Source organism: Motacilla alba, chromosome 15 (assembly GCF_015832195.1).
Source record: "Motacilla alba alba isolate MOTALB_02 chromosome 15, Motacilla_alba_V1.0_pri, whole genome shotgun sequence".
Classification (NCBI taxonomy): Eukaryota; Metazoa; Chordata; class Aves; order Passeriformes; family Motacillidae; genus Motacilla; species Motacilla alba.
In genome coordinates this window covers 5,821,685-5,842,578 of record NC_052030.1, presented here as the reverse complement: position 1 = coordinate 5,842,578, position 20,894 = coordinate 5,821,685, and the positions used below count along the sequence as shown (strand labels likewise).

The following is a 20,894-nucleotide window of genomic DNA, read 5'->3' as shown; positions in this document are numbered from 1 at the left end:
GATTAAATTTAACTTTGGAAGTGTTCACTAGGTCTGCAAGATTAAAACAAAGTAATATTGGTTAACAGCTAAAACCAATGGAAATGAGTTTGCAATGCAGCTCCAGACCGCAATTCAGTAGCAAGCCAAGCAGAGCTGTGAACATTTCTGTCTGCAGTTTTCTACTTCGTTTGGAAAGGACAGTTTAAGAGATAGTCCAGCTAAGATCACAGCCACATGGTCACTCCTCTAAAACACCCAAATTTAAGCTGAAGCTTCATGAGCCCTTTAAACGAAACTGTTTGATAAGCAAACCATAATTTCATCATTCCATTTATACAGATCGCTCCTTTTGAATATACCAAGTGCATCTGCACAAATGTTTGCTGGTGGGGTTTTAGGGTTAGAAAAGGGGAAGCTGATTTCAAAATTTAGCAGAGAAACAAAAAGCTCTGCTAACTCTGCCCAGAGACTGCTCTGACACTTCAACAAGCACAGAAGTATCTTCATGTTTAGCACCTATTTTACAGCTACCAAAAGAAAGAGAAAACCTTTATAATTATTTCTTTTCATTTTAAATTCTTAACTCAGAAGTGAGATGTGACCCTTTGATAAATCTCCCATAATACCTCATGATTCCTCCCATTTGGTCAGGACTAACAAAATCATATTAATTGGCAATTCTGCTTGGGGGTGGGAGAGAGGTGGGTTTTTCTTCAGTTACTTTTCTTGAATGTCAAACAGATTAGTGCCTTAAAATGCCTGGGAGATAAATATGCTGCAGTTTTCAAACAAATAAAATTCCAAAATAGTGTGTTAAGGTGAATTCGGTGAATTAAGAAAATAACCATCCATTTTTTTTTCATGTTCTCTGAACTGCAAGTCGTTTGCTTTATTTTATTTTAGATTGGTGTTAAGGGTTTTTTAAAACTGTTTAAGGAAAAAAGCAACTAAGAAACAGATTTGGAAAGAAGGAGAGAAATGAATCCTATGTTCTGCTTCTGATTAAATTTTGTGGATTGTCTTAATTTGAAAAATAAATAAAATAAAATAATCTGAATGTTCTACTTAAGACTAAAACAAAGAGTACTCCTGAAACGCTGGCAGTGTAGATTTTGTAGCTGTAGTGCTCTCCTAAAACAATGCCTCAAATCCGTCACAGCCCAGCTCCCTCCTCTCCCTGCCTGTCTGAAAGCACATTTTAACTGTTTGGTAAAGCAAAATAACCTTTAAAATTTTGTTCCAAAAAGAAATTAAAATACAATCACACAAAATTGTGGAGATGAGCATGTCCTAGGGATTTTAGAAAGATGTTTTATTTTGCAAGTATTTTGTTTTAAAATGTATGTACAAAAGCTTGTAGAATGTTGAAAGGAAGAACTTCCTGAAATTATCTAATTCTGAAAAAGGTTTTTTCTATTTAAAATCTTGTTTGTTACTAAGAAACATGGGCTTTCCTAAGAAGAAATTGTCCTGGAAAATTTCCTACTGCATTATCTGGACAAGATAGAAATAAGTGTTGCACATTGGTATGAATTAATACAAAATGTTTGGGCAGTTTGCTGTAATAAAATCATTAAATAAAATTAGTAAGCATTTGAACTAGGGTTTAAATAAGAACTTTGACCTAGGATTTTTGCACTAAACTGTATTGAAACATGCTTTTTAAATCTGATAGTGAATATTAGATTTAAAAATAAATTTTAATACTCTTCATTGGGGTTTTTTCCATGTACAGCTCCACTTAAATTATCTCATTCAAAGTAGTGCACTTTTGAACCACTAAACTCATTCTTAAGTTAGTGTTACACTGATAAACTAATTTCAAACAAATGTTACTCAGTGCCAACACACAATTTCAACAAGAAGAAGAATTACAACAACAAATACCAAACAAACTATTTGACTGCTTGAGCCTCTGTGAAATCTGAGAAAGGTGGATTTCTCAAACAATTATTATAGGAACTTCGGGTTGTTTGTTCACTTGGAGCTTTTTTCTGTTTGATGCAGACCTTTTACTGATGAAACACTTTCAAGTTAGATTTTGGTTTTAAATTCTAGATTAAAATGAAGTTTCAAGGCACAGCTAGGAATTTTATTTTAAATGATGACTCAAAGTTACTTGCTTTCTAAGGAGAGAACATAACTATTGGCTTTTATACCCATGCCAAACCTCTGCAGTATTTCTTTGAGCTAACCTTTATCCCCTTTCTGGACTTGTATTGGTCTCTGCTAGAAAGCAAGTCAGCTGTAATTACTTACAGGTGAGTTATTCCATCCTAATGAAATAGCTCTATGAAAACGATGTTATTGAATTGAAATGTAGATGGCAGAAACACATTGATTTATTTTGCATGGATTTTTAAATGCTTAACAATCGTTCCCTCTCCCCTCAGTGCTAAAGAAATTAAGATCCAGCAGAGAGAGAAGTGAACATGAAGTTCACTTGTAACTTAGAGTGGTATCATTTTTGCACAATTTGGGGACAGAATGAAAAATAAACTCGGCTTAATAGTTTCCTAACAAAACGTCTCAATTTTTTTATTTCAAAAAGCGCAGTGCCGGTCACAGTGAGGCAGAACACACTTTCACTCTTACCTCCATCCTGACACTAACTGAAAGATGAATTTGTTTATTCTGTTGTGCTTTTTCAAAAAGTGTGGATAACTCCACCCATAACCCTGCAACTTCCCACTCACAGAGTCCTTTTTAACCTTTTAAGCACTGCTTCTGACCCTCCATCCTCCTTGTCACTGGAGCAGGCATTTTCAAGCCACATCCATTTTTATTGACCAGAACCACACTGAAACCTCCAGCTCCCAACTGCAGCCCCCTCTGAAAGTGTCCCCAACAGCTGTAAAAATAGGGGCTCTTCCACACCAGCCTGACACTGCCTCTGCCCTGGTTTGGCAAAAGGAACCAACTGCCCCCTGCGTTTGTCTGCAGGGAGGGGTGGCTCTTCTGGGGCTCTTTTCCCCCTATCCCCATATAGATAAATGTGTGTATAAGTATATATATATATGTGTGTGTGTCTGTATGTATGTATAATTATTTTTTGTGTGAGGGAGGGACAGGATTTTGTTTTGTTTTTACAGCAGCCATCCAGAGCCCTGGGTATTGATTTTCGGGCACATGAAAGGGATTTTTTACAGGCCTTCCCTGTGGAAGGGAGCAGCAGTAAAAGGTGATACCACCCACTCCGAAGGAATGCTGTGCATGCAATTAGGAGCAAGCTCCCAGCCAGGGGGTTAGAATTCAAAGCAAGGGAAAAGCTCCCCACCTCCCACAAACAACAAATCCATTAAAACTACCAAAACCATCAATACTAATCAATGCATCCAGGGGCCATTAACTATTTCGGTGCTCGGGGTTTTTCCTCCTCGCTCCTTCACGCTCCTTCTTCCAGTGCTCCGCAGTCGCGGGGGATGCACCCCTGTGCTGAACACCCCCCCACACACACACACACACACTTTTGGCTCGCTGGCGGATGGTTTGACCACTTTTCCCCGCTGCCGGAGCCGCCCGGGCACTGCCGGCGCTGCGGCAGCCTCATTAAATACCATTAAGTGCCACTGACTTCAAAGGGCCGGTCCGGAGCTGCGGGAGCGCGGGGCCGGCTCCGGGCGCTGGGGCAGCGGCCCCGGGGCAGCCCCGGCCGCCTCCCGCCCGCGGCCCCGGCGCTGCCGAGCGCGGCTGGCCCGGCCCGGCCCGGCCCGGCCCGGAGCGAGGCGGCGCCCGGGGAAGCAGCGAAGTGGTTAATCAATACCAGGGCTGCAGGCAGAGGAGGGGCGGGGTGGAAGGGGGATAAAAAATGCAGAAAGGAAGGAAATGGAGGGAGTGAGAATTAGACTCACTATAAAACCTCCTCATTCTGATTTACAAAAGAGGGAGGGGGGAGAGATGGGGGACGAGTAAAGGGGGGGGAGAGAAGAAAATGTGAGCCGAGGAGCACAATGCCCCTCTTTCCTGTAGCGGGGATGTGTGCCGGGCTTTGGGCTGGAGATGGGTTTAACCGCGGCTCCGCAGCCGCGCTGGGATTCGGGAGCGTAAGCACATCAATGTAAAACCGATGGAATTAAACTGATTTTTGCATTAGCTGCGTCCCCATTTTTTTTTTTTTCCCTCCCATCCAATCCCTCATTCATAACTCGCATTTAGTGACTGGTTTTCTCATTGCCGCACCCCTCCCTCTCGGACACTGTCAAGTCGAGCACAAGAGCCTGCTTTGTAGAGGTTTGATCAGGAGAGAGCTGAGCTCTTTGGGCTGGCTGCATTTCGGTCACATTCAATCACTTTTGAAGCTATCGATTGGATATGTTTATGGAAACATGTAAGGTATTTTTTGCCATCTGCTAGTTAGGAAATGATTAGGATTATTTTTAGTAAAAGGTACGAGATTTCTCTGCCTTTCTTGTTTTCAATCCTGCAGATAGGAAAATATCCTGAAGAAAATATTGCATTTTTATCACATTAAAACGATTGTTCGGTCTAAATAAAGATGTGGTGAGAGGGAGGGAGTTTGGGTGCATTTTAAACTTTTAGGAATCGTTTCTGACAGCTTTTAAATTACTAAAATGTTTTGGGGGATGCCTTTTTGTTGTGAATAGTTCTTTTGTTTTTGGTTGGTTTTTGGTTTTTGGTTGGTTTTTTTTCACTTGAAAAAGCCTTTAACAAGCTGCATTTCTTGAAAAACTAAGAATTTGGGGGAAAATTAAGAAACAATTCGAATTTCAGTGATATGCAGACACATATCTGGAGACAGAAATGCATACATATAATACCTTTAAACTGTTTTATTCTTGTGTGTCTGAATGAAAGCCCATTCAAAGAAAACTTTTTTTTTTTTTTAGTCTACTTGGGTAAAAATATGGGAATAGTAAAATCTCCCATATTTAAGGCACAAGTTTTAGGATCATTCAAATCAATATTTAAATAAAGTGTCCACTTTATTTTTCATGTTTGTGTGTTAAAACAGAAAAGTCAAAGCAGCTGTACTAAATGAGAAGAGAATTAAGATTTTAGCTGATCTCAGAGGGTCTTTGATTTCCAGCCCCTCTGAATGAGTAGTACTGATTTTTTGAAGTTGAAGCAAACCAAAAGTCCAATCTGTTTAAGTTTAAACATGAATAGTCAATGCAGCCCTGTGAACACTTTATGAATCTATTTGTTCCCGTCTCCCATGGAGTTTTATCAATTAGTTTTGATAAAACCTATAGTTTCAGCCACAGAAGCAAACGTTTGCAGCTAGAGAGCTGAGAATAAAACACAAAACATAAACCCCAAATCTATCCTTCCTATATGCAGCAATCTTCCACAAGGATGAAGTTTAAAGTTAATTTATAACTACTTTTGTAAATATCTTTGGAAACTTCTGTGAAATTTTCCTTGCCCTCCTCTCTTCTCTTTGTTTCTGCCTGTCACCCGCACCCACAAAGCATATGCATGTTCAAGACCTAATTAAGAGGGGTTTATATGAGTTTATACATGTGTTTTCACACAGACGGTAACGGTGGAGCGTGTTACTGTGCTGCTCGCGTGGGACTGCATTAACCTTGCAGATGGGGAGAGTATTATGAAAGAAATCGTAATTAATAGCATTGAGAAGCTGATTAAAATACAAAATGCGTTATTGCAGCGGGGGTCTCATTAAGGAATAGTCATGCCTGTCTGCCACAGATTTAAGAACTTTCGGCCACAAGGCCTTGAACTGAGGCAGCTCCAGTTTAAGCAAACTGCAGCGGAGACTCCACCCCCAGTGACATCAGATTGAGTTACACTGCAAAAACACCCCAAGATCTGGAGAAAAAAAAACCAAAACTGCTCTTCTCCCTCCCCTCCCCGATGTTTAAAAATTATAAAAACGCCATGCTTCTCCAGCATTGGACAGTTGCGAGAAGCCCTTCTTGAAAGCAAACTAACAGCAGAACAAATGTCTTTCCTCAGCCTTCCTTTCCAAAGGGAGGGGAGAGCACAACTGCACGTTTGCAGCAAAACACCACCAAAAAAAATCCAAAGAATTCCCCAGTGTCCCCCAGCCCTGAAACACAAAAATTAAATCAATTAATCCAGCATTACAAAACAGCAATCCCCCTTTCACAGAGCAGGAAGAAAACCGTGGAAGGGGCTGCAGTGTGCAGTGACAGATCTGGGGCTGGGGACCGAGGGTGGGCGATGGGCACCTTTCATTCATTTTATTTGCAGTTTGTTCAAAGTTAAACTGACAAATCCGTTTGGAGTTTGCTGTAAAGTTATACATTTTTCACGTAAACATCCAAGGCAGTTGCCTTTCTCTAGGATGTGTCATTTCCTGTGTAGCTATAATAACATATTAGGTAAAGGGATAGCAATGAATTTACATATTTACATATGTATAGACGCTGTGCATATGAAAGATAGCACCACAAATCGGCAGAAAGTATTTTGTTAAAGTTTGGGAAATGGCCACACTGAAATAAGAAACAGGCTTCAAATATTCTTGGCATTCGAGACAGGTCTGGCAAGGAAAGATTTACAGAGAAGTGTGTGGGACAGGAAAGGCTCCGTGTTCAAAGATTCGGGGAGGTGGGTGCCGTGCTCAGGACACAAGTCACCAAAAAGAGCTACAAAACCAACTTAGTTCTTACCTGCTCCTCACGGGCTTTATTTTACTCAGAATCGTGAAATGCTAAACGTGTGGCAAGGCATGAGGAGACTCTCTGGCGACTGATAGCAAGCTGAAGGAATTAAGCGCAGGGGTATAGGCTCACCTTTGCTCCAGGAAGGACATCTTTCTTTTTGTTGTAAGATATCTACTTTTTTTTTTTTTCTCTTTTCTTTTTTTTTTTTTTTTTTTTTTCTTTTTCCTTCCCAAGCAGTAAAGTGTCAAACTCACAAAGGAAGCGATATAATTAGTGCTGGTACCTACTACAAACTCGGATCTCTGAAGAGAGACCAGTGCAGCTTTTCAAATGCCTACCATTTTGAAATCAGAAAAACATTTTCTAACAGACAGAAGAATCCCTCTTGAATCCCCCCTGGCCCTTTTGAATTCACGCCCTGCCTTACATCAAACGCTTTTTTGCTGATTAACTGCACAATCAGGTCCCTGCAGATCAGGGGAAGAATGGAGAAGAGAAAAGCAACCTCTTTTCCAGAGAACAATACCATTATTTCAGCTCCATTGGACAGGAATGTGTGATTTCACAGCCCACTGCCCTTCTCTCCCATCTCCAAAAACACTGCCAGAGATCCACTGCTCCAAGTCCCCACCCATTAGTACCCAGATCCAGCATTTACAGCTTGGGTTCAATGTTTGTGCGTGGGGGGCTACACACATGTATGCATACATATATGGAGAAAATATCCAAATCAGAACCAACTCCCAAGCCCAAGAATAGATACAAAGGAAGTTTAGTTTATTTTTAAAAATAGCTAATATCTTTCTTCTTGTATAATGTAAAATTTTAGTTGAGACGGACACAAGTTGTAGTTTTGGGCTGGATTTGGTATGAAGGTAGAGAACAAATTAGAGGAAAGGATATTTAAGAATTAAAATAACACAGCAATTTAGAAAAAAAAATACACTGTTTTGTTTTTAAAGTCAGGCAACTTAATAAAATGTCAGTAAATACAGTTGAAAATTTAAAAAAAGCCTTCATACCTACTAAAGTGTATGAAAGTTTAGTGCTTTCTCACTCAGTTTGCTGACAAATTGTTCTCACTGATGTATGGAAATATTTCCATTTTACAAACATCTGTTGAAATCAATTGTTGAAGAACTGGGGAACTGTGTATTTGGAAAGGGAAGCAACTGCACAGTCGTGAGTTTGTTAGTTAACAATATGGCAGAAACCTTTCCAAAAAAGAGACTCACCGAGACCTTTCCCTGTGAGAGGGACTCTCAGAGCCAATGACTCAGTCTTCTTTGATTAACGTTTCAACGATTCCTGGTTTTTACAATTTGCAGGGCAAGAGAAAATGCTAGAGATCTTTCCTCCCTAGCCCTTAAAGTTTGATATCTCCTGATTTCAGCTCAACCGCGGGTACAAAAGGAAAAGCTCTTGTCATGAAAGTGCACTGAAGTGACCTGGTGTGTTTCAGTCGGTCACAATTAAATCCCCTGCTTGGCTCAGCCCGCGGCTGCGGGAGGAGCGGGAGGGGAGCGCGGCCGTGCAGGGCGCTGCGCTCCGGGAGGGAGCGGAGCAGCCCCGTGGGCAAGCACTGCCCGACCCCCCACCCCCCCGCAAACGCCCCACACCCACAGCAATAATTGCTATTATAAATTTGACAAATTTAGCGGTTTCTTTTGCCCGGGCAGAGGTTGCTTTTCTAATTGCGGGAAAGAGGTCCAGCTTTGAAAACGAAATAGGCACAAAATAGTTGCAACCTCTTGGGCAGAACAGCCCGTCCCCCCCCACCCCCGACCACACCTCTCCGATCCGGGACGGCTGGGGATCAGTTTTGTTCCCCCAACACCAGCGCTGCAGAACAAAAGAGAAAAGAGAGAGAAAATAATATTTGCTCAAGTCCCCCCTCTGTTCGCCTTTGATTTATCTGTTTACAACCGGGACCCCCTCAGTTGAAACAAAAAATCAATGAAAATGTAGTTGGAGAAAAGGCGGGCAAACTACTGAAAAAAAAAAAAAAATTTGTGAATGGAAGAATGTGTTTGTGCATTCATTGTTAAAATAAAGAGCGATCCGTGACGTGGCCGCCGGGGCGCCAATGGGCGGCGGGGTAATATTTTTAAACATCCTCCCCGGGAGCCAATGGCGGAGGCGGTGGCAAAGACTAGCGCAGGGCCGGGCCAATGGCGGGGGAGGTATGCTAATGAGGAGTTGGTCAGGCAGGAGCTGAATGTCAACTAGTCAAAGATGGAGGCTGGAGCGGGGAGGCCATGAGGTTGGTACCGGAGGATTTGCCCACGTTCGGATCGATCAGGGACCCGCGCCGAGGCGCGCCCGGGGCGGCGGCGGCGGGAGGCGGGCGGGGGGCCGCGGAGCCGCGCCGCTCCCGCCGCCTCTTTTGCGCCTCTTTTGGCAACTTTCCCCCCCGCGGCGCGGGGACCCGTCCGCCGTCCCTCCCGCCGCCAGGTACCGCGCGGGGCCCGGGGCCCGCCGGCCCTGCCGCCGCCCGCTCCCGCATCCGCCCGCCCGGGCGGAAATGGCGGGAGCGCGGGCCCGGGGGGGGCGCCGGGTGCCGGGGGGCGCGGCGCTGACAATGGCCCGCGGGGCGAGCGGCGGCGGGACGGGGGCCGAGCGGCGCCCCCCGCCCGGGGCAGCGAGGGCGCGGGGCGGGGGGACCCGCCGGGGAGCGCGGGGCCGGGCGGGGGAGGGGGAGCCGCTGGACGGCGGCGCCCCTCGCCCACCTCCCGTGCGGAAGCTCCCCGGCGGGGCCGTGCGCTTCCCGCGGAGGTTTCCTCGCGGAGCGGGCGTGCGGGAGTCCTTTCCACCCGCACTGTAAGTGTGGCGATTCCCCGAGTGAAGTTAGGCTGGTCGGTTTGCGTTCCGGCGTGCGATCGATACGAGGCGTTGAAAACAGCGGGCAGCCGGAGCCGCCGAGGGTGGCGGCGGGGCTGGGGATAAAACTTGGGAGCGGCAGGAGTGGGGAACGGGCGCCTGTGCCCGCCGGGAGCGGAGCGGGAGCGGGAGCGGGGGCGGCACGGAGCGCATCGCCCGTGCGCCGAGCAGCGCCGGGAGAGAGACGAGTGCCGGCGGGCTGGGCTGGAAATCTGTAGATAGTGGTGAGCTTTTTTTTTTCCCCCCTTCTCGTCCTCTCAAACGTTTCACCTGTGCAAACACTCCTGAGAAACTGAGTGGGATCCCACGGCTGAAATTGCTGTCGCCGGAGCCGAGCGCTCCCTCCCCACCCCCAGCTCGCGCGAGGGCTGTTCCACGGGAGGGCTCGCGGCTTCTGCCCGCTCTCATTGTGCCACAGCGCTCCTCCTGCAAAATACTATTCATGTTTTTAAACCCAGCAAAACTCCTATCTGTCTAGATACCACGTAGAATTGTTCTGTTAAAAGATCCTGTTTTAGGAGCTCTCTTTTTGTTGGTTTTCTTGTTTTGTTTTCTTTTTTGGGATTTTTTTTTTGCTAAAACCCCCAAAGAGCGAGGCAGTAAGTCACATGCTATCTCCAGCCACTATTTATATTGGCTTAATATTTAAATCTCGTAAAAGTAATGCTTTGCTTAAATAGTCCAGAGTTTTTGCAATAAACCAGGGTGCGCAACCCAAAGTGTTTCTTTGGCATTCTTGCACTTTGCCCCAATTCCGCTCCGTTTCCCTCCAGTGTGTGGTCTTTGAGTTGTGTAAGGAAAGCTTGTACCCTCAAACACAGACTTGGGGCTCTGGAATTAAAAAAAACTTCCTAAGGTTTAACGCAAATTATTTTAGGTTTTTTTCCTTTTCTTTTCCTTCCTTCTCTCTCTTTTTTCCTTTTTTTTAAAAAACACCTCCAAACCAGCCTAGGTTTCTGGATTAGGGGTAAATTATTGTTAAAAAAACCCAAAAAAACAGGGAGGAAAAATTAAAATAAAGGGAGAAAACAGGAATGATACAATTTAAGATTCTAATTGGATTGGGATGTTTCCAAATCAATTGGCTTTGTGTTAATACTACTATGGTAGAGTGACAACTAGAATTCATGTAGTGAATTTTCTCACTCAGCCCAAACTCCCCCAGAACCAAATTAGTTTAATTTATTTTAGCATCTGGTACAATTCTTATTTGTCTATACAGTTCATGGAAAGTAGTTTTCAAGTTTTGATTTCTTTGCATAGAATTTCTTTGCATTGTTTGAAATAAAATAATTTTGTAATTTCTCAAGTGATTCTTATTTAACAAATAGTTACATTTTCCAGCTTTAAGTTTGAAATTGTCTAGAGAAACAAATGGTAAACAGTTTGAGCCTAAAGACTAAGTTGACTTTTAAATGTTATTTATTGCTAAAATTATTTGGAATGTCTGATTTGTAATGATTAACTGATGTTTTCTCCTTACTACCCATATATTCTTTCTGAAAAAGGAAAAATTACAATAATAATGTTTTCATGATGCAAGTAGGTGATTTTTAAAGGTTTCTCACTGCTGGATGGCAGTTGTTTTGAAAGCTTGTTTAGATGCTTCTAAAATAGCAATACTTCCTTAGCAAGTAGAAGTGAATAATTTAAGGTACTAGAAGCATGTATGTAATAAATACCAATTATTTTAACAGCTGATTCAGATGAAAGCAAGAGAAAGGATATTAACTTATCCTCCATTGTGTCTTTTAGTTCATTATACCTACTTTAGTAAAATACTGGGGTGCTAAAATGCAAGCAGGACAATCCCAGCTCTGGTATTTGCTCTCACATGCTCTAATACAGTATATTTACTATTGATAAGGAAAATAAAGTCCCTAAAGCAAGCTTACCTAAATTCTTGCTGAAGTTAATTGAACAAGCAGTTACAAAATATTAAAATCTAATTTTAAATAATTACATTGATTCAATGTGGTTGTTAAAGAAACTCCTTTTTTTTTTTTTTGAATGTAACAAATCTGTTTTAGACTAAAACATGCACAGAAGCCATCACTTGGAGAAGTTTCTAACTGATTTATCATTTATTTTGGAAAGTCTCTGAAGTATGCTGTTGTCCAGAGCCCTTTTTCTGTTGTACTACTGGCAATTATGATGAGCAGTGCAATATTAAAAGGGCATTGGCTGGCAGAAACATGACCCCCTTTAGCAGCCCACCCTCTTCAGAGTGGGCAAACAACCCTAAAATAGATGCCTCCTCCAGTGTATTTATGCACGTGTGTTAAACAAGGTTTTATACATATGAGAGTGGTTTTAAATAAGGAGAGAGATTCTGGGTTTTACATTTTTATGTGTCTGTCTATAGAAATGGGCTAGAATAATTTAAACATCCTATTTCAGACATAAGCTCCAAACATTTCTGAGAGCTTTCAAGGCATCCCATTACTTGCTTTGTTTACCAATAGCTTGTGAGTAATTAGTTGCTAATTTCTACACTCTTCCATACAATATCTACACTGAAATTTTTTATGATTTCCTTATACTTTTTTCCCCTTAGAGAAACTTTCTCCTATATGTTTAAGGTGATCCCTATCGATGTCTACAGGGATTTAATGCTGTTGATTTGTTTCTAGGAATCTGTGGTGTTTATGCTGTAATTTTTGAGTGGTCACACACACAGATATGTGTGAGATTGAAGCCCAGGCACTGGATATTTTTGTACCCAGGTCTCATCATTTTCCAAATCAAAGCACTGTGTATTTATACCACTCTATATATACACCACACCCCCCAGTTTTTTTCATCGGTATTGGTCAACCATGATAAAATCACAGCACAATTAAGAAAACTTCTGAAGGCACAGGAAAGGCTTGGCATTTTCTGTGATTTATTTAAATAGTCTAGTTCAGATTCATTGACTGACCAGTTTGGGTTTTATGGAAGCACATACGTTTGAGGATACTGAATTATGTCCCTTCTTGTTTTATTCTCCATTACAGTAGAAAAATATTTTATTGTATAAAACCTTTATAATGTACCATGCCTAGATAGACTGGGCATGTAGCAGAAGACTTCAATGGTTTGTTTAACAAGCCATACTAACAGTGGTCTTTTTCTATCCCTATCCCTTGTTTTCCTCCCTTTCTGTCATTTTTTTTTAACTAACTTTTTGTTGTTTTCTTTTTTTTTTTTTACCTTGTCTAATTACGATTGCAAATAAACTTTGTCATGCAGAGTTTTATTGGGGCTAAACATAAAAACGTTATTGTGGTTAACACTGTAATGTAACAGTCCTTTACAAAAGGATGCAGGGACAGCTGTGCAGAACGTGACAGTGGCTGCTGGTATCGCTGGCTCTGACAATGTTGCACTACTGTCTGCACAAATAAAGCAGTGCAATAATATTGTCAAAGCATTTGGTTCCAGTCCTAATACATCCTTTATGATCAGTTACTGTTGCACACCCAGCCCCTGACATTATGGCATTCTGTAGTTATTTAATGCATTTTAGTAGGGAACCGGCCCCCTACTCTGATTTCTTCTCTCCACCACAAAGGCTCAAACAAGCATTAAAAACCCAAGATCATGTAGAAATTGCTTTAAAAAAAAATCCCTACCCTTCTGTTTGTTTGTTTATTTTGTGTTTGGGTTGAGTGGTTTGTATGGAAATTCCTTGGGTTTTGTTCCCCGTTTTGACTGCTTCAGTGTACAAAATGGATTGCCCTTTCTGCCACTAGCTTGGGTTTGTGTGTCCAAGTTGTAAAATAAAAAGCTGGCCTATTCACCTTTTAAAGCCCTCTTGTCCTCCTTCAGAGCAATCATCACCATTAAAAATATCCTGACCAGCTTTGAATATTTTCCTCCTTCTGCTCTAAAAATTAGGGATTTATGAACCTAAGGATGTTACTGTTGTGTATAGAATTGAGTGACTTTAATATATACCCATGTATTTGCAGACAATTTAATTTTTTCTTCCTATTGACGTATTTTTCAAGTTCCATCATATTTCACTTTTAGAGAAATTACTGTTAAAATTAAAGGAATATTGATACCCTCATTTTCATTAAAAAAAATAGTACAAGATACCTAAACAATAATCAATAGGATTTGAAAGACAATCTGTCCCTGTACTTCGCAACAGCAACGTGGAGCAAGGCTGAGATGTGAGGATGATGTAGGCCTAGGAACAGGAACACTGCATTCAGAATTGATCTTTAAATAACAATATGTTGGTGACTGTCACTCGCGGTGTAGTTGGAGGCAGATGTGGTATTTTAGCTTGCAGCTGCTAAGAAAGGGGTTTGGAGGGCTGGGGGATGGGACCTTCCTCTCTCTCTCTCTCTCTCTCTGTCTTTTTTTTCCTGAAGCCTTGAGCTGTTACCTTGGGAGCAAAGGGTGGGGGTGGGGAGAGCCGTCATATTGGAAATCAAATCTAGGTAAACGAGTGCTTTCAGATTGCACAGCACATCCCAAGCCAGGCCAGGACGTGCTGGTGAGCGAGCTATGGGGAGGCAGAAAATGGAGGACCACATCCTAAGGGGGGGAGCGTGTCCCATTTTAGACAGTTGAGGAGAAGCTGAATCCTCAATAACGCACTCCAGTTCTCCAATGACCGAGGGAGCAGACAAAAGACACCTTTTCAGCCCTTCTGTTGCTGGGGTGAGCTGAAGGCTGTGTCCCTTTCACGCCCAGAGGAGAAGGCTATGCCTCTATGCCTGAACTGGAGGCATGGTGCTGGTGGCCCATGCGGTGCAATTCTAGGCCTCAGTGGAGGAAACTCGAGCTGCCATGGCTCCCTTTCTCTAGAGCTTTTCTTTTCGTCCATCTCTGCAGCGTAACACAGTTGCCATTTTTGTATGTGTGTGTGTGTGTGTGTGTTAAGGAACAGGGAGGCCTATTTAGCTTTGGCACTTTCCCCTCTTCTTCCTTCTAATTCTTGATTCAAGAAGAAGTAGGAAAGAGTGAAATCTCTGAGGGATTTGCTAGGGAGTGTCTTTCCCCCCTCGCCATCAATAGGAGTGTAAGAGTGACCAGAGTGGGAGCATGAAGGGCCCTTTGCTGCCCCTGGCCAGGGAGAATGGGAAGGAGGGTGGACCAGTGAGGAGCTGGAAGCCACCCTGGAGCAGGGCAACGCTTTGTTCTCTGTGTGTGTGTGCGCTCGTGTGAGCCCATCAGCGAATAGAAATAAGTGCTAGTGAAAGCCTTGGTGGGGCTGATGCTGGGCTGTAAGATGGCCTCTCAGACATGCGAGCCTGCCTTGTTTGGAGGTGGAGAAATCACAGGGGTAATAGATGCATAGTTATTTTCCTGCATGAAGTTATGTCTTTAAAAATAATATGGTCACTACGCTTCAAAACCTCCCCTGGGCGTGGGGGGAATTTGAGGCGTGTGATACAGGGAAAGGCCTGTGTGATGACAAGGACCATATCCCATTTGGAAAGGGAGAGGTGCAACCTTCTGAGGGCTCCTGGCTCTGGCTGGGGCAGTGGAGCCCACAAACGCCCTGTGCTGAGGGCCAGCTCTGTGGAAGGCAGGCCCCAGGGGTGTGAGGGGAGAGGACGAGGTTCCCTGCAGATTTGGGCCTGGGATGGAGGTTACACATTCCAAACCCTCCCTTCCCCACTTTTTTTTTTTTTTTTTCAACCCTGCCTGGCTGAGGAATGTAACAGAGAAAAAAAAAAAGGCACTGGAGGAAAGAAAAAAAAAAAAAGAGGGGGGATTCGGAAGCAAAGGCCCCTTCAGGAGTCTGTATTTGTGCAAGGGAAACCATTTGCATGTGTGTGGAGATGCCAGAGTTTGTCTCCAGTTGGGTCGGAGGGGGAGGGCGCGGGAGGAATGCGGGGAATCAGGTCGGGCTGCGGGGGGAAGGGCTCCGGCAGAGCCTCCATCCTGTTGTTGCATAAACTTGTTAAAAGAACCCCTCCTCTGTGGAGGCAGCACACATAGGGTATTAGTGTGGTGGAGGAGGCCAGACCTGCGCCCTGGCTACACAACCAATTGGAGCGGAAAGTGAAATCAGATGGTTTAAGTTTTCAGAGGGATTTTTTTTTTTCAGGGGGACTTTTTGAGTCATTGCATTGAGTGCTAGATCTGTGTTAAGGTCGCTCCTGCTCTGGCCGCTCCTGGGTGGCTGGGGAAGGGAGGCAGGAGGTGCCGCTTCCCCTGGTGCCGTGCGGCCCCGCTGTGCAGGCTCGTCCCTGGGGCCCGTGCAGAGACCGCAGCTCTGGCCCTGCGGGCACGGGCGGGCTGGGGGCTGCTGGGTGTGCGGTGCCGGGAGTCTGGCCCTTGCCGTGGGGGAAAGAGTTGGGGGAGCTCAGGATCAGCCTTGCGTGTTCTCCTCCCCAGCCAAGGCAACTACAAGGCCTTTCACTTGCCCTGTACAGGCAGGGCCAACAGTGGGATCGGCACTTCCAGGGTGATAGTATTTAGCCCTATTTTCCTCCTGCATTTAGTACCATAAGTCGTCTTTTTTATTTTTTTTTTTTCCGTCAGACAGCAGAGCGCTGGTAAACACCATGCAGAAAAGCCGTATTGTGGGGTTACAAAGTCTGGGCTGTTTAAGGAGCTCTGTCATTCCTTTTAATGGAGCTCACTGACGCAGATCTGGGTTCTGCCAGCCCAGGAAATATTGCTGCTGAGAAAAGGGTTATTGAAACCCACAAACTAAATATTATGAACAAGAATCAAATGGCAGGATATTCTGGAGTGTAATCCCTCCTGATTTCAGGAGAAGGGGAACATATTGGTAAGTGGCTGTGGGTGACAGAATCCCTGAGCTTGGTGGGTGAAACACACTTGGGAAGGTGATGTTTTCAGAGAGGATTATCAACCCTTACTCTCTGGAGTCTCACACCTGGACAAGTTGACTCTTGCATGGAAGCAAGAATCCCCTTTTTTTCTGGACAGATTTGTACAAACTTGCTAGATAGACTTAAGGAGCCAGGACTGGAATGCTAAGAATTTTCTCTCTTAAAAAAGGAAAAAAAAATTAAAAAGGCAACACTTCCCAGTTTTAAAACAATGATAAAATTATTAAATATGATGGAAAACTCTAGATCAACTTTCAGCCGACAGCTATTTAGAGTTTTTGCTTTGACCTTTGGTGATAGTGTCAATTCCACTGCAGAAAATATATTGTAAACTATATAATGTATTTAATTGCAAGATGTCTTTTAAATGGTCTCCTTTCCTCAGCCTAGAGAACTGGCTGTGACCAGGAAAACAAGGCTGGACTGTGCCCTTCTATGTTTTGTGAGATTGTAACTGAGATGAAAATTTAAAAAAAACACTTGCCCCAGTGGCATCTTTAACCACAAGAAAAATAAACAAACAAAAGAGCAACAAAGGGAGGGAGAAATGGCTCCCTAAGCTAAACCAGGGAAGGCATGCTCTGATCTCCTGAAGAGCAGAGGCCTCTCAGCTCCAGAGACTCAGCTCACTACTTTATTTATCCCAATGTTTCATAGTAAGGACACTTCAGTCTGTTTGTCTCCTAACATCAGAAAAAGGGGAGTTAAACACATAGCAAAGGCTCCACTACAGTAAGATTCCCCCACACGCACTGCCAAAAAAAGAGCTTCCATTATTGAGCAACATATAAAGTGTTATTTCTATACTAGTCTGGGTGACATTTCCATTTAGTTTCTATAACTGTGATTAAAGGCAAGAGAGGTTTCTAAACATATCTAGAGATGCTGAGCCTCACAGTGTATAAATAGCATGCATTTCATAATCTCGTGTTTAAACGTTTATTTTAAAATAACCCCATATACATTCCAGAGAGTCTCCCTGCTATAGGACATAGTGCAACCCAGGCTTTGCACATCATTTGCAAACTAGGTGGAATACTATTGGAATACTATTGAAGGCTGATTCAGTCTTTATTTTTTGTTAAAAAAAAAAAAGGCAATGTGTGAGGAGGCCTGTGCCAATACGCCACTTAGCGATAAGGACATTTTTGAGACACATCTAGGCTCCTAGCACAGATCCAGAAACATAAAGTAACTTAATTGCCTTTGCTTGGAACTTGTGGCTGACATTTCTAATTACATCCCTTACCCTCCCCTGCCAGTTGTAGCTTCTGCAACTACTGAAGTACTTAAGTTATGAGGAAGTTGTCAAATCGTGCTTTCCCCCACACCATCCATGCATCAGTAACATCACTTCTCGTGCAGATTGTGTGTTTCCACTGTAAGCTTGCCAGTAGGTTTGTCTCTTGGGCCCCTGGAGAAGTTAAATTGTGTGTATTATGTCCTAAGTCTTGTTTGAGATAACATCCAGGCTGAAGAGTGGAAAAGACATGGTAAACAATAAACAAAATAGACTGGACGGGAATAGATGGAAAGGTAAGGCTGAGCCTAGTTGCATCTTTTTTTATGTTCTCAGTCCAACTGGATGTCTAGGTTGCAGGAATTGTTGAAAAGCAATGGCAGGATTAAACCTGAGGTTTTGCCAAGGTAACACGAACACAGAAGTTTGATAAAGCTCAATTCTGAGCTGCTTTCAGCAATCTCTGTGAATGTGGACTTTTAATTAGTGTGAGCAAAGATTTAATATAAATAAATAATGTGAAAAAAAGATCCTTGTTTTCTTCCACAAGCATCACAAAGGATGGGGAAAAGGAGGGATTGGGACAGATTGGAGATTTTGATTATTGGGCATTAGAAAAACCAAACACTGAATGGAGCTTGCCTAGTTCCTTTTTCTTTGGCAAGTGAGGCAGCATCAAAGAGGATGCAGGGCTGCCTTACACCAGCATGCCAAAAGCCCGGGACCTCCAATGGCAAAGACCAGATCAACGTAGCATGGATAAATTAGCCAGGAATCCATGAATTAGGGGATTGTCCCTTCATTACACTCCAATTTAATCCACTGGAAAGCAGACTGAGGAAAGAGAAGCTTAATGTGTCAAAATCATGACCTGGTTTGGGATGGCCTGGGAATGAAATTTCCTTCCCCTTCCTCTGGGCCTTTTAAGTGTTCCTACGTGACAAATGCGCTGGGGCAGGTTAATTGGGAGCCAGAGTGCAGAGGAAGAGTCTAGCTGGCAAAGCACCCCTGAAGTTGGAGGTGTCTCAGCCCTTCCCTGGGAGTAATTTCTGTGGCTGTTGGTGTGTTCAACACTAAGCCAGCCCCAGCTGAAGATTGTGCCTTCCAGCCTTGGACAGAAAAGGTGCTGGGGAGGGGGAAGAGAAGAAAAAGCCAAACAAAACAAGCTAGGGCAAAACACGCGTGCGTCTCCAAACACTGTTTAACCTGTGTGCATAAATGTGAAGTCAGTGCTGGAGAGCCAGCCCTGGAGATCCTGTTTTGCTTTCTAATTTTTAGTGTGTACTTAATCCCGTGATTTCCAATGAAGGGAGGGATATTTAAAACACTGGGCTCTCCAAGTAGGACAGCCCTAGAAAGGAAGTTCTCTGAGGACTTGATGCCTGTTACTAAGAGGCTCAAAATACAACTATCAGTTAATCAAATAAATAGCACTTCCCAGCCTCTGACAGCTAGGCAGCTAATTGACTGAGGCTATTAATAAAGGAGAGGAATTTACACAGAAGAAAGTGAGAACTGGGGATGGAGGTACAAAAATCTGGATAAAATCCATACTGGAGTTAAATGTGACCTGGGAGAAAGGGGTAGTGCCCATGCACGGGTTCTGTGGGTCAGAGATTTACTCCATTCCTGCATCCCCACTCTCCCAGGAGCACATGGTGCTGTGATCCATAGGGCAGTGCACTGCTTTCTAACTTTTTACCCCTTCCCCATTTGCAGGCATGGAATGAAGCTCCCTCCAGTCACCTGCTGCAAGACACATAATCCAGCTTCCTAACCTTAAGGATGAGACCCTATCAATATTGCCTCTGCTTTTGTGATCAGGGTAGTAGTGCAATATTGCTTATAGGGTCTTTTCTTTTGAGGGTTGTTCTTCATGGAGAGAAGAAAGCCACAGCAGGAAAAAATAACCCCATATGCCCACCGAGTTAAGGGAAAAGTTGTGAAATGCTGAGTGTTGTTAGATAGGCGAGTAATTGTACAGAGATGTTATTTGTGACAAATAATCGTGCTATTCTGGTGACTCAGGTTGTGAGTAATGGGCATATTTTTGATGCTATCACACAGGATTCAAAACGGCTTCGTGTTTAAAACACAAGCAGTGATTGAAACCAGAGAAACCCATCATGGTTCCTTTCTAAAATAGTATGAGTTCTGAGACGTTTGAAGGGTGTCTATATTACATACTGATGTAAACACCCACCAAAGGATGGGAGGAGATACATAGCCATACTTGCTGTTTCTGTGCCTGATCCCAGCCCGAAAACCAGTGTGGTGCAAAGCAGAGCACAGCACAAAGAGGCCGAGGCTCTAATCCCAATAACCTCGGCGAAACAAAGCTCATGGCTCTGCCCGGCGAGTGCGGCCCGCCGGGCTCCGCGACCGTGCCCCGAATACCCGGGGCTATTCCAGGGTCGGGCGGCGCAGCGGGGCCGGGCACTGCCTCCGGCCCTTCCCGAGAGCTGCTTTCTGAGGTACGTGGGAACGGAGCAGGGATGGGGGTGTTAAATCTCCTCTCCGCTTTGTGAGGATCAGCTGGGGGCTGACAGCAGCCAGGATGGCCGAGTGGGTGGCCCTGCCTTCCATTTCAGGTGGTCCCCGCGGTCCCTTTCGGGACCTCAGGGGCCCAGGGAAAGGGGTGGTGGGAGGGGACTGAGGGCCGGATCAGGGCGCGGCGGAGCTGCCGCGGGGCCGCTGCCGCGCATCTCCCCGGGGCGGCGGGGCTCGGGGCAGGGGCCGGAGCCATACTGTGGGGCCATGCCCGCTGCCTCCCCTTGTACGGCTGCCGCTACCCTCGGTTTAACTCCCCCCTCCCCGAGCTGCCCCCTAGCATCATTCCAGTGGGAGGCGGCCAGCTCGGGGACAAAGCCAGGATCTTCCCGCCCCACTCGGGCTCTCCCTCTGTGCCCCCAGCCCGGCAGCCGCCGCAGCTGCTGTGCCAGCGCTGGGACCACCGGCCGGGCTGCCCCTCTTTCCCTGTTGCACTACTGTCACGGTCGCAGCGAGCAGTGCAATAATGAAAGGGCGTCAGTGCGCCGGGGAGCGGCAAGAGCCGGGGACGAGCCGGTGACAGCGCGCAGGGACGGGGACGTCCCGCCGCACCCGAGAGCCGCCTTAACGGGGCGGAGGGGATACACACGACACTGACGGACGGACTTTGGTTGTGCAACTTTCTTTGTTTAAACACGCAGCGGCGGAGAGCGTACGCGCAGGGGCAGGACAAGGTGAGCGGCTCCGCGCACCGCTTGCCCCGGGCCCGCCGCCGCTCCCCGCCCCGCCGGCCCTGGCCGCGCTCCCCGCTGCCGCGGGGCCTGGGACAGCCCCTCTGCTGTACCCGGCCGACAACAAATAAATAAAAGTGACCTCCGA

The 20,894-nt window shown here is 44.9% G+C and overlaps 1 long non-coding RNA gene across 1 annotated transcript; it reads left to right on the top strand.

Annotated features, from left to right (window-relative positions):
• The first annotated feature begins 13,854 nt into the window (after positions 1–13,854).
• Positions 13,855–20,894, top strand: LOC119707607. The gene is made up of 2 exons (XR_005258797.1): positions 13,855–16,221; positions 19,245–20,894. It is a non-coding gene; the product is annotated as an uncharacterized LOC119707607 (long non-coding RNA).